Source organism: Danio rerio, chromosome 16 (assembly GCF_049306965.1).
Source record: "Danio rerio strain Tuebingen ecotype United States chromosome 16, GRCz12tu, whole genome shotgun sequence".
Classification (NCBI taxonomy): Eukaryota; Metazoa; Chordata; class Actinopteri; order Cypriniformes; family Danionidae; genus Danio; species Danio rerio.
The window spans coordinates 50,940,636-50,954,102 of NC_133191.1; the positions used below are offsets into that span (position 1 = coordinate 50,940,636).

The window sequence follows — 13,467 nt, forward strand, 5'->3', positions numbered from 1 at the left end:
TCACTACTTGCTCTCCCCCAAGAGGTTTCAAATCTTTATGAGTTTCTTTCTTCTGTGGAACAAAAAAGAAGACATTTTGTAGAATGTTGGAAACCTGTAACCATTGACTTCCACAGTATTTAAAAGTAAATACTATTAATAGAGCTGCACAATTTTAATATTTACTATGATGACCATGTTATTTTATGTTTGTTTAAGTTCTAGGTGACAGTAACTAAGTAGTTAGCACTATCACCTTACACCAAGAAGGTCCCGGCTGAGTCATTTCTGTGTGGAGTTTGCATTTTCTCCCCGTGTTGGTGTGGGTTTCCTCTGGCTGCTCCGGTTTCCCCCAGTCCACAGACATGTGTTATAGGTGAATTAGGTAAGCTAAATTGTCCATAGTGTGTGTAAATGAGTGTGTATGGGTGTTTCCCATTGATGGGTTGTTGCTGGAAGGGCATCCGCTGCGTAAAACATACAGTATGCTGGATAAGTTGGTGGTTCATTCTGCTGTGGGGACCCCAGATTAATAAAGGGACTAAGCCGAAAAGAAAATGAATGAATGAATGAATGATGAGCATGTTATTTTACATTTGATTGTTCCATTTCTGCACCTGAATACTGCTAGACAGAAAACCATTGAGCACTGCTTATTTTACTGTCATCTTTGCTCTGTAGTGTTTATATGCTTGAAATTTCTAGTTATTATTTACTTATTTTTTATGTTCAATTCACTTAAACTTGTAAAAACGATTTAGTTAACTTAATCAAGTTTTCACAAAAATCTTACCTATCATGAGCTATGGTCACGAGCTATGGGTTATGACCGAAAGGACAAGGACACAAGTGGCCGAAATTAGTTTCCTTCGCAGGGTGGCAGGGTGCACACATATAATCCCTCAATCTGTTCATTTAGAGCAGTTTCACTGTCAACAAACATTAACGAAAATAATATAAGTAATACAATAAAAAAATGAAACTGTAAATTATTCATTCATTCTTCCTTCGGCTAAGTTCCTTATTTATCAGGGGTCACCACAACGGAATGAACCGCTTACTATTCCACTTTATGTGTGTCAGATTTTTCCAATATCGTGAAATTTTACTATGGAAGTCAATGGCTACAGGTTTACAACATTCTTTAAAATATCTTCTTTTGTGTTCAACAGAATAAAAAATACAAACAGGTTTGACAAGTAAAGGGTCAGAATTTTCAGTTTTGGGTGAACTATACCTTTAAAAACAGTGTAGATATATAGGCAAGGTTATTTATATAGCACATTCATTCATTTTTTTTTTCTTTGGCTTAGTCTCTATATAAACCGGCAACTTTTGCAGCATACAATACGTTTTACACAGCGGACGCCCTTCCAGCGTTTCCTGGAAAACACCCATACACACTCATTCACACACACACTCATACACTAAGGCCAATTTAGTTCTTTAGAATTCACCTATAATGCATGTCTTTAGATGTGGTGGAAACCAACATGAGGAGAACATGCAAACTCCACACATAAATGATAACAGGACTAGCCGGGACTCAAACCAGCAACTCTCTTGCTGTGAAGTGACAGTGGTAACCACTGATCCACCGTGCTGCCCTTATATAGCACATTTCATACATAATGGTAATTCAAAGGGTTTTACATAAACAAGATTAAATTAATCACAAAATAAGTGTATAAGAAAAATAAATCAATGTCAGTTAAGCGACCATATGGTTCTTACCCTGATAAAGGGTTAAAATAGCGTAAAACAGATTTTAAAAATGCACTAAAACAGGTTTATTATGATAAAAACAGTAAGATACACGATAAGTATGATCACTAGACTGTTTTGACATTTATTTATTTACACTTTTTATTAGTGCAGTATCAGTAATCGAATCCTAAAAATGCAGATTTCCTAAGGTATGCAGATACTTTAATGATACTTTAATTATCTGTAGAGAAGTTCTGTGAAGAAATTAATGTTTGTCACTGGCAACATACTATTACATTATATATACATATCTCTAACACACATAAAACACACATTTCCCCACGACTACCAGATTGATGCCATCTTGTGGGTCTCTACAGAAATGCACCCAATAACACCATTGCATTACTGAGTGTGTACAGCAAAAATCAGCTATGTTCAAAAAGTAATTGCATATAAACTTCTTATGTGCATAAATTGAGATTAGGGTCAGTAAAACTATTATTATTATTATTGTTATTATTCATTCATTTATTTTTCTTAAGCTTAATTCAATTCAATTCATGTTTATTCATACAAATATTTTACAATATAGATTGTGTCAAGCAACTTAGTCCCTTCATTCATCAGGAGTTGCCACAGTGGAATGAACCGCCAACTTATCCAGCATATGTTTTACACAGCGGATACCCAGTACTGGGGTACACCCATACACACTCATTCACACACATACACTACGGCCAATTTAGTTTCTTCAATTCACCTATAGCGCATGTCTGTGAACTGTGGGGGAAACCGGAGCACCCAGAGGAGACCCAGAGGGAGAGCATACAAACTCCACTGATCCAGCTGGGACTCGAACCAGCGACCTTCTTGCTGAGGGGCAACAGTGCTAACCACTGAGTCACTATGTTGCCTTTATTATTAATACTATTATTACTTTAAATACTGTCTCTTATGTTCACCAAGGTTGCACGTTTGACTAAAAATATAGTGAATACTAAAATACTGAGAAATATTATTTATACTTTATTATTTTTTCTTTTATTTAAATACATATTTAAATGCGACTACTTTCACTCAGAAAATGCTACGTTATCATTTCAAGCCAATTCTGGGTGTAATATTCATTCATTCATTCATTTTCTTTTCGGTTCGGCCCCTTTATTAACCAGGGGTCGCCACAGTGGAATGAACCGCCATCTTATCCAGCATATGTTTTATGTAAAGGAAGCCCCTCCAGTCGCCACCCATCCCTTGGAAACATCTGTTGTGAAAACATCCAGTGTAATACCTTTGGGTTATTATTTTTTTTTTATTAAATTAACAGGATCAAATCTAACCCAGCGTTTGGGTTAGTCTACATTTTGCTCAATTTGGGTTTAAATAACCCACAGTGTCCTGTGATGAAAAGCTGCATTTTTACTTTAGGCATTTTTATCTGCATGCTCAAGAAACCTCTCCTATTCCTATCAATGTTAAAAACTGTTACTGCTGTTGTGGAAAAGTGTATTACTTTCTTTAATTTCAGGATTCTAGTTGGACCGAAGTATCAAGAGAACAAGATTTGGTTGAAACAGAAATTGTACATGACATTATAAATTCCATTGGCTATAAATTATAAACAATTTAATCTTTGCTAAATAAAAGTTGTCAATTTCTGTTGTAGTACTGAAACAAACAGGCACACATCATGTTAAGGAATGTGATTAAGTTGCCTTCCACTGCTATCTGCTCTTTGTTATGCTCTCTCCCAGTGGTTATTTATTTTGGGATGCGAGTTTAATCATTTCAATGTGAAGGTCAAGAGCGTGAGAAAGCAGAGGAAGGAAATAAAAACAGAGAAAACAAGACGGGAAGAAACTGCTTAAATTAACTTTTGAAATTAAGATTATTACAAGAAAAACATTTAATATTTTGCGACCTCATACAAAAAACAGACAAACGAAAAACCTCTCATAAAAAATACACTCACCGGCCACTTTATTAGGTACACCTTAATAGTACCGGGTTGGAATCCCTTTTGCTTTCAGAACTGCTTTAATCCTCCGTGGCATAGATTGAACAAGGTACTGGAAATATTCCTCAGAGATTATGGTCCATATTGACATGATAGCATCACGCAGTTGTTGGATTTGTCAGCTGCACATCCATGACTTGAATCTACCATTCAACCTCAATCCCAAAGGTGCTTTATTGGATTGAGTTCTGGTGACTGTGGAGGCCATTTGAGTACAGTGAACTCATTGTCATGCTCAAGAAACCAGTCTGAGATGATTCACGCTTTATGACATGGAGCGTTCTCCTGCTGGAAGTAGCCATCAGAAGATGGATGCACTGTGGTCATAAAGGGATGGACATGGTCAGCAACAATACTCAGGTAGGCTGTGGCGTTAATATGATACTCAATTGGTACTAATGGACCTAAAGTGTGCCCAAAAAATATCCCCCACACCATTACACCACCAGCACCAGCCTAAACCATTGATACAAGGCAACAACAACAACAACTATGTTCAAAGTCACTTAAATCACCTTTCTTCCCCATTCTGATACTCGGTTTCAACTGCAGCAGATCATCTTGACCATGTGTACATGCCCAAATGCATTGAGTTGCTGCCATGTGATTGACTTATCAGAAATTTGCGTGAACAAGCAGTTGGACAGGTGTACCTGATAAAGTGGCCGGTATAATAAAGTGTCTATCTTTAATTAGATCAGTGCTGGTCTACTTATGCGCCCTACACAACTCAGAGGGGGCCCCTTACCATGCATATATACATACATATGCATATATATATATATATATGTAAAAATCACCAAAATAACATCTTAATCTGTTAATTTACTGCAGTTTCACTGTCAACAAGCATTAATATTAAAACAATATAAGTAATACAATAAAAAAGGAAACTGTAAATCATAGAATTAATAAAAAGTTGTCAAAATAAAATTTATTTAACCTATTGAAAATAACAGCCTGATATACCAATATTGAAGTAATCAAATCTTATAGTTTTTCTATATGAATTCAATTGAGTCCCTGATTTAGCCACAGTTTATGTAGATGCTGCTGTATAAGACACTACATATGTCTTATACTGAATACATGATATATTAATACCCATCAATAAAACTTACGCTAACAAACAAAATGCAATTTGAAACCGGCGAGCCTTTTGGCTAAAGCACACACTGATAACTAGTTTAACAGGAACTGGCTATACAAACAAGGTCAACTGGTAGGAGGACAGCGGATTCCACTGAACTTTATCTCTGGACTGGGAATAGATGATTAAAGGCTCATTTTATTTTACACTGTTATTTGCTTGCAATTTATCCTGGAATTTCTTCCAGATCAAAGATGCTCAGTATCTTTCTGTTGAATAGTAAATGTGAGGCATAAATCATTTTATAACCGAAATCATATTTAAACAGTTATCAGGGCAGGGCAAATTTAAACTTGCATGGTCAAATATTAAACATATTTTATTAAACTGCTCCTTTTTATTGCCATTTTCCTTACATGTATTTTAGTAATCATTATAAAGATCACTCAAAAGTCTAAACGCAAAACTCATCGAATATTGTGTGGAAAGAGTACTTTGTATAATTTAAGCAAGCTCCTCCATTCAGTGTGTTGTCAAGTTTCAAATCTTATAATTAAATGTTTTTAGCAAAGGTCTGGCAGTTCATGTTTTACGTCTGTTTATTTATGTGATATTACATGATATTGTGACAGAAATGAGACAGAAGGATGAATGAAATTAATAAATAAATAAAAAAAGGCTTTAGGTGTCACCCGGTGGCTATTTTGTTGGTGTAGCATAAACAAAATCAATTACCTCGATATCTGTAATATCAAATTCAAATTTGAAACATGACTGATTAGACATTTGTATTTGATTTTAAAACAATTTTAGATTCTTCACAGTGAGGTCCAAAAGCTTTATATTCCACTTCAGCAAGAAACGTCTTTAAAAAATACTGTCCTTACGAATCAGTTGAAGTTATAATTACAACCAATCCACATTGTCAAATTGACATTTCAAAATTCATTTAAAATATTTTCATGTGTTAGCGTGACAAGTAACAAGAATGAATTGAAGATGCAATAGTCTTGCAATACCCTATTGTAATATTTAAAAATATATTTTTGCTGCACTTGTTCAAGCTACTTATTTAAAATGAGAGGAATCAAAATTCTTGAAATTTCTTGGAAAAACTTAATTGTTTTATATTTAATCTACTTGAACTTGTTAGGGTAACTAAATCGATTTGTGTTGGGACAACATGAATAAATTGTGTGGAACCCTGCATTTATTGACATAAAAAACTATTAGTTACAAAAAAGTGAGTAAACCTATTGTAACTTGCAACTGCCAAGTTGACTTAATTTTTATAATTATGCACATAGTTCATTTACTTATTAACTTTAAGATAACCAGTTGACTCACTTTTTTATGTAAAGTCAACTAATTGCTTTTTCCAGTGTATATTAAAATGAAACCGCTTCTCAAAAATATAAAAAAGGGGCGGAGAGGGGGTATTTAGGGCTTGGTTTTATCCATGGGGAACTGATTGGATGGTTGTGGTTTTTATATTTGTGGATCTTATTTGATTGACAGCTTAATCCCACTGTAGTTTAAAAAAAAACTCATGATCAGAAAAAAAAGGGGAAGTTATTTTAAAAATAATGAAGGTATGTGCATTTAAAGAAGCATAAAATGCAAAAATGATTTATAATAAATGCTGCTATACTCCATAAAACATAAGTGTTTGAACACATTTAACCATTTTATATTATATATATATATATATATATATATATATATATATATATATATATATATATATATATATATATATATATATATATATATATATATATATATATAAATAACTTTAAGCAAACAGGTTTACTTGGGCCTGGTTTTATCCATGGGGAATTGATTGGATGGTTGTGGTTTCCTATTGGTGGATCTAATATAATTGACAGCCTAATCCTGCTTTCATTTGAGAAAACTCATGACCAGAAAGAGGGAGGCGAAGTTATTTTGAAGATAATGAAGGCACACACATTTAAAGAAAAATAAAATGCATACATTTATAATAAATGCTGCAACACTCCATAAAACAAATTCAAGAGTTCACACTTAGCTGATGATTGATAGTAAAGCTAGTTTGGCATGCTGTCCCGGGAGAGAGCCCTGAGCTTATAAGATCCTCGAGCCCTGGGCTCCCTCCCGTTGCAAGGCGAGAGGGGAGTTTGAGCTCAGGTAGATCTCGATGACTCCCCTTCCTGCTTGTAGTAGCTAAGTGTCGGATATGCATGCTGAAAGGTGTACTCAGAGTTTAGCTAATGTATTTTGATTAATTGTTTAGAGTGCTTGTTTTTGAACTGTGGGAGGAAACCGGAGGACCCAGGGAAAAACCCACGCGACCACAGGGAGAACGAGCAAACTCTGCACAGAAATGCCGTCTGGTTTGGAAAGGAATTAAACCAGGGGCATTCTTGCTGTGAGGCAACAGCGCTAATCGCTGGCCACCGTGACGCCCGTTTGAAAGGAGGGAAAGTAGGGTTGGGTGGGGGGGTTTCCTCAAGACGAAGATATTGAGATGAGAAAAGTCTGCTTATTTATAGTGAGTTAAGGATCGTCTGATAGGATAATCAGTCATTAGCTAAAGTTGGAACAGCTGTGAACAATCATAAGCACGTGATCCTCTCAAAATTTGTTTATGAATAAACTTCACTAAGTTTGAAGACATTTAACCATTTTACACTGCAAAAAAAAAGGAAAAAAAAAAAAAAGGAAAGCAAAATAATCATATTTCAAAAGAAAAAACAAGATCATTTTGCTTAACCCACTGGGAGATCATTTTGCTTGTTTTATGGAAAAAAATCACTTGATTTTGGTATTTTATTTCTTAAAACAAGACAATATTTTATGCTTTATACTCTCAAAAAAAACATATTTGCTGTTTGTTCAAACGACTTATTGAAAATGAGCTGAAACAACACAAATCTTAAAGTTTTTGGAGAGACAATTTAATTATTTTATGTTCAATCTACTACAGTCTAATTTGTAAAAACTAATAAGTCAACATAATTCCTTTATGTTGCCCCAATAGAAATTAATTGTGTTTAACCCAGCACTTTGTACAGTGTAAAAAATGCTTCTTGATTTAAGAATTGTATGTATTCGGACTAGAAACAAGACAAAAAATTTAAGAAAATTTTTTTTGCAGTGTACAAAGTAGAAACTTAACCAATGCCCAAACACTGCTGTTGTTCTCCTGATTAGAAGCACAGGCCTCATCAGTAAGCTCACAGCCTTCCTGCAGACCTTCATCTGTCTTAAACAGCGCTGACAGTTTAAACGTTCAGGCCAGCGTGTTTTATCTCTGACTTCTAGCTGGAGAATCACATGATCACCAAAGTGACCCTGAACTGTGATAAAACTCCAAACAAAGCGGATGACAATAAATGTCCTTCAGGCAAAAAACATTGGATTCACATAACGATTCCCGTCATGCATTCAGAATTTTTAACTACAGCATGAATCATCTGTGTTGCTTTGCATGAGGACAAACAAACAGATGACAAACTAAGGTTAAACAACAAATGATCATAAATTGACTCCAGTATAGTCTTCGCAGAATAAAACAGCCGCACATTAATGAAGAAGTGAGCAGCGGTGACCTTCTCCTTTCATCAGTGTCTGGGCTATAATCAGATTTCCCATTTGCATATGGTTGAGGTTTTTAAAGGGCAAAAAGAGAGAGAGAGAGAGAGAGAGAGAGAGAGAGAGAGAGAGAGAGAGAGAGAGAGAGAGAGAGAGGGAGAGAGGGAGAGAAGCTGAATGAAATCTATACAGACACACTTGAAGTCCAAAAAAAAAAAAAAAAAAAAAACACGCCATTAAACAAACTCACTATTAACTGTGATGGTCAGAAGACCCATGCTTTACTCTTTTGATTTATTACAAACAGTATAAAAGCAGCGTTTCATATATTGATGTATTGTATAAATGTACCATATTTATTTAAGTATGTAAAATATATCGATACAAATGATGTAGCTTTAGCTAAAAATAACTAAAACCATACAAACAAAAATGTTTTTATCACAAATTAAAGGGAAGATAATACATTTTATTGATTTTCCTTCGGCTCAGTCCATTATTTATCAGAAGTCATCCTAGTGGAATGAACCGCCAACTATTCCAGCACATGTTTTACGCAGTGGACACCCTTCCAGCCGCAACCCAGAATTGGGAAACACCTATAATCACCCATTAGGAAGCACTCATACATTATAGCAAAATTAGTTCGCCTAATAGAGTAGGGGAACTATGAAGTCACCTTGTAGGCTAATCGGCTGCTAGCATAAAACTGGTTCCCTCGATAAAATCTCTATAGGATATTCCCATAGGCTTTTCAAAGATTGCAAATAATAAGCTCTGTGTTTAAACTCTGTTCATTACACGTACACGTTTTGTCCTGCCAGATAATCCTCACTGGAAAATACAAATACAACTTTTAGCACTTTTGGATCTTAAATGCAACTCGCTCGCGGGTTTTTGCATGCAAATTGACGCCATAGTTCCTCCACTCTATTCAATTACTGTATACTGAATGTCTTTGGACTGTGGGGGAAACCGGAGCACAGGAGGAAACCCACATCAACACGGAGAGAACATGCAAAGTACACACAGAAATGCCAACTGACCCAGCTGGGACTCGAACCAGCAACCTTCTTGCTGTGAGTTGACAGTTCTGACCACTGAGCCACCATGCTACCACTATTCTCTTTTATATAACTAAATCCATTCATTTAGCAACTCCACTCACTGACGACTTCTTTACCTCTGTTTCATCAGTCACCTCTGTTACAAATAATAGTACAACAGCGAGCATGTCAAATATAAAAGCCTTCACAACGCGAGGCTGTGGAAGCTCACACAGCGGACTAAACCAGCCTTTTCAGTAATAAAACAAAAAAAAGCACACAACCAACCGACTTAAACTTTAAATAAAGAAAAGCGATAACCAATAATCTATGCATACAACTGAAAATATTATTAGAAATGTCTGTTGTTGCAATTCCCTCACTGAATAGGAGTCAAACATATCCAAATATATTTTAAGATAAGTTTTTTCTCTTGCAAGAGAAGGTCAGGCAGACATACAGGTGCTGCAGATAAGGAAGGGAGGCCTTTCTCTGGCTTACAGTATATCTGTTCTCTCTAATCTTCAAGGTTACAGAAGTGCCATACTTTTCCACTCATAACAAGGAAAACCAAAGACATCACATCTCCATTGTAGGGCCCTCAGACCATATCTTAGGATGAAAAAAACACAATATTTCATAAGAATTTCACATCTGTAAAAATGAATTTTCCTTTATGTCAATACTGCAGGTAACACAAAAGTTGTGGGGTGGTGTCCTTTCAAACAGTATATTTTATAGGTACCATTGAAATACAAAATTGACCCTTTAGGTACTAATATGCAAGTTTAAGGTACAATTATGCATTGATTTAGTTCTAATATGTACCCCAAGTGTACTTTTTGAATAGGTACTACTCCAGGTTTTGTACTCCAGCTTTTGTACTTTTATTTTACTAGAGTTTACTCAACATTAAATGCAATAAAAAAAAAAAAAAAACACAACATGCACAATCACAGGTATATTCAAATAAAAATATATATATTTTTGTGGAATAAAGTGGCACAAACAGTGTTTTCTTTTTAATAACTTTCATTTCCTCCATGTAACTTCCAGATCAGAGGAAACAGAGATACTCTGATCTGTCATCAAATCAGTGTTTATTCTTTGCCAAAGAGTGAAATGACATGTTTTTCCATAGTTCACTAAAACCTCTTATGTCCTGTGATCCGGAAGCAGTTGTTCCCTGACATGGCTTGTTAGAGAAGACAACAAAGACCAATAAAATAAGAATTAAAGCCAAAAGGCTTATAAAAATTATAATAAAGGCATATTTAAAATAAAAATGAATATATAAATATAAATAGAATGCTGCATCAGAGGTGCTACGGTGAAAGGCTGGATAACAAGACCTTCAAATAAATTCCAAATGAACAGTTGTTAGGTCCCCGTGCATGACCTGGTTGTTTTTGTTGTGTTTTTGTGATTTGCAGAGCCTGGTTGGTGATTTATACTGTAGGTGGGTCATCCTGAACTTTATTTGGTACACCTGTCTAACTGCTTTCAAATTTCTAATTAGCCAATCACATGGCAGCAACTCAATGCGTTTAGGTATGTAGACATGGTCAAAACGATCTGTTGCAGTTTAAACTGAGCATCAGAATGGAGAAGAAAGTTGATTCAAGTGACTTTGAACGTGGCATACAGTAGCTGTTGGTGCCAGGCGGGCTGACCTGAGTATTTCAGAAACTGCTGATCTACTTTGGTTTTCATGCACAACCATCTCTAGGGTTTACAGAGAATGGTCTGAAAAAGAGAAAATATCCAGTGAGCGGCATCTCTTTGGGCGCAAATGCCTTGTTGATGCCAGAGGTCAGAGGAGAAAGGCTAGACTGGTTCCAGCTGATAAAAAGACAACAGTAACTCAAATAACCACTCACTACAACTCAGGTCTGCAGAAGAGCATCTCAATGCATAACCTGTCCAACCTTGAGATGGATGGGCTACACCAGCAGAAGACCACACCGGGTGCCACTCCTGTCAAATAAGAACAGGAAATTGAGGCTACAATTTGCACAGACTCACCAAAATTGGACAATAGAAGATTGGGGAAAACGTTGCCTGGTCTGATGAGCCTTAATTTCTGCTGCGACATTCGGATGGTAGGGTCAGAATTAGGCGTCAACAACATGAAAGAGTGGATCCATCCTGCCCTGTATCAATAGTTCAGATTGGTGATGGTGGTGTAATGGTGTGGGGGATATTGTCTTGTCACACTTTGGGTCCATTAGTGCCAACTGAGCATCGTGTCAACGCCACAGCCAACCTGAGTATTGTTGCTGACCATGTCCATTTCTTTATGACCATCTGTACTCATCATGATGGCTACTTCCAGCAGGATAACGCACCATGTCATAAAGTGTGAATCATCTCAGACTGGTTTCTGGAACATGACAATGAGTTCACTGCACTCAAATGGCCTCCACAGTCACCAGAACTCAATCCAATAGAGCACCTTTGGGATGTGGTGGAATGGGAGATTCGCATCATAGATGTGCAGCCAACAAAATCTGCAGCAACTGTGTGATGCTATCATCTCAATATGGACCAAAATCTCTGAGGAATACATCCAGTACCTTGTTGAATCTATCCCAAAAAGGATTAAGGCAGTTCTGAAGGCAAAAAGGGGTCCAACACAGTACAAGTAAGTTGTACCTAATAAAGTGGCCGGTAAGTGTATGTTACAATTTAGAGCCGGTTGTAAAGCCAGTATTTGTGTTCAGATGTTATTTCAAGTTTAATCATGACTGTGATGCATCGCAGCTGACCAGCTCTAAAACATGAGCAGCAGCTTATTTGCATTAGTCATTTCCTCATCTGCAGATACAGTGCATTGTGTTTCCTCACATAAATGAAGTTGAGTGTTGACACATTTACAATGATGCATGCATTGAATTAAATATTTTGCCAGAATGCACTACGATTTGAGAGCCAAGACAAACCGCATGATTATTCTTGGAAGACCCACTTGAAAGATGATTAGCTTCAGTTAAGAGGAAAAACCTGTCTACATAATTTCAACTAAACAGTTAGTCAACATGGCCCGCAGCTAATTCCCACATTAAAGAATTCCCACAATTTACTCGTACACTTTCCCAATAGACACGCTAATACTTGTTTACTCGTGAGAAACAGGTTCATTGTATAAAAATGCAAACTAATAAAACAAACATTATAAAAAGCGATAAGTTGACTATTTTAAAAAGTACAATTTAGATAATTATAATAACTAAGTCAACTTAACAGTTAGAAGTTATGATGGGTTTACTTTATTGTTTTTGTAAAGTCAACTTGTTGCTTTTAAGATAATTGGTTTACTCAATTTAACCCTTGTGCAATCTTTAAACCGACTACACTTTCAAGAGTTCACACTTAGCTGATGATTGATAATAAAGCGTGTTTGGCATGCTGTCCTGGGAGAGAGCCCTGAGCTCAGAAGATCCTGGAGCCTGGGCTCCCTCCCATTTTCTTAGAGTCTGAGCTCAGGTAGGTCTCGAAAGCTTCTTCGAATTTGTTCGTTCAGACTATTCCTTGATTATTAGGGGTTGGGGCGATGCAGTGGTAGGTAGTGCTGTCGCCTCACAGCAAGAAGGTCGCTGGTTCGATCCTCGGCTCAGTTGGCGTTTCTGTGTGGAGTTTGCATGTTCTCCCTGTGCTCGCGTGGGTTTCCTCTGGGTGCTGCGGTTTCCCCCACAGTCCAAAGACATGCGGTACAGGTGAATTGGGTAAGCTAAATTGTCTGTAATGTATGAATGTGTGTGTGTGAATGTGTGTGGATGTTTCCCAGAGATGGGTTGCGGCTGGAAGGGCATCCGCTGCGTAAAAATGTGCTGGATAGGTTGGCGGTTCATTCCGCTGTGGCGAAACCGGATTATTAAAGAGAATAAGCCGACAAGAAAATTTATGAATATTAGGGGTTGCCACCGCAGAATGAACTGACAATTATACCAGCATGTGCGGTGAATGCTCAGTACTAAAACACTCATATACTGTGCCAATTTGGTTTATTTAATTCACTTATACTGCATGTCTTTGGACTGTGAGAGGAA

At 36.5% G+C, this 13,467-nt stretch overlaps 1 long non-coding RNA gene across 1 annotated transcript in view; it reads right to left on the reverse strand.

Annotated features, from left to right (window-relative positions):
* Window positions 1–13,467, reverse strand: part of LOC141378319 (uncharacterized) — a 29,791-nt gene that overhangs the window by 1,495 nt on the left and 14,829 nt on the right. Inside the window, exon 3 of the long non-coding RNA XR_012392531.1 lies at window positions 5–52. This is a non-coding gene — a long non-coding RNA (uncharacterized lncRNA). The remainder of the gene's footprint in view (window positions 1–4; window positions 53–13,467) is intronic.